Below are 287 nucleotides of genomic sequence, written 5' to 3'. Positions count from 1 at the left end.
ACTCTGGTCACGCCTGTTGCTATACGAACTTGAACCATCTTGAGCATCATTTTTGCTCTGTGCTTCAAGTCGCTACTGATGACGCTGCTTCCGGCATCAGTTTTTGGTGTGTCTCTTCGTCTGATGCCTACCCTTTGACCTGTCCAGCAAGAGAAGCCCTGCCAGTTGCTATGCTACCGCTGGTATAGCTCGCAAGGTCCTTGGCATACTCAAACCCCCTCACCACGATAAGGTGGAGACACCAACGAGGGGGATTGAGTATAAAATTACTAAAATTACCGGAGGGG

This window comes from Cryptotermes secundus, unplaced genomic scaffold (assembly GCF_002891405.2).
Source record: "Cryptotermes secundus unplaced genomic scaffold, Csec_1.0 scaffold337, whole genome shotgun sequence".
Lineage (NCBI taxonomy): Eukaryota > Metazoa > Arthropoda > Insecta > Blattodea > Kalotermitidae > Cryptotermes > Cryptotermes secundus.
Note: the sequence above shows the minus strand (reverse complement) of the source record.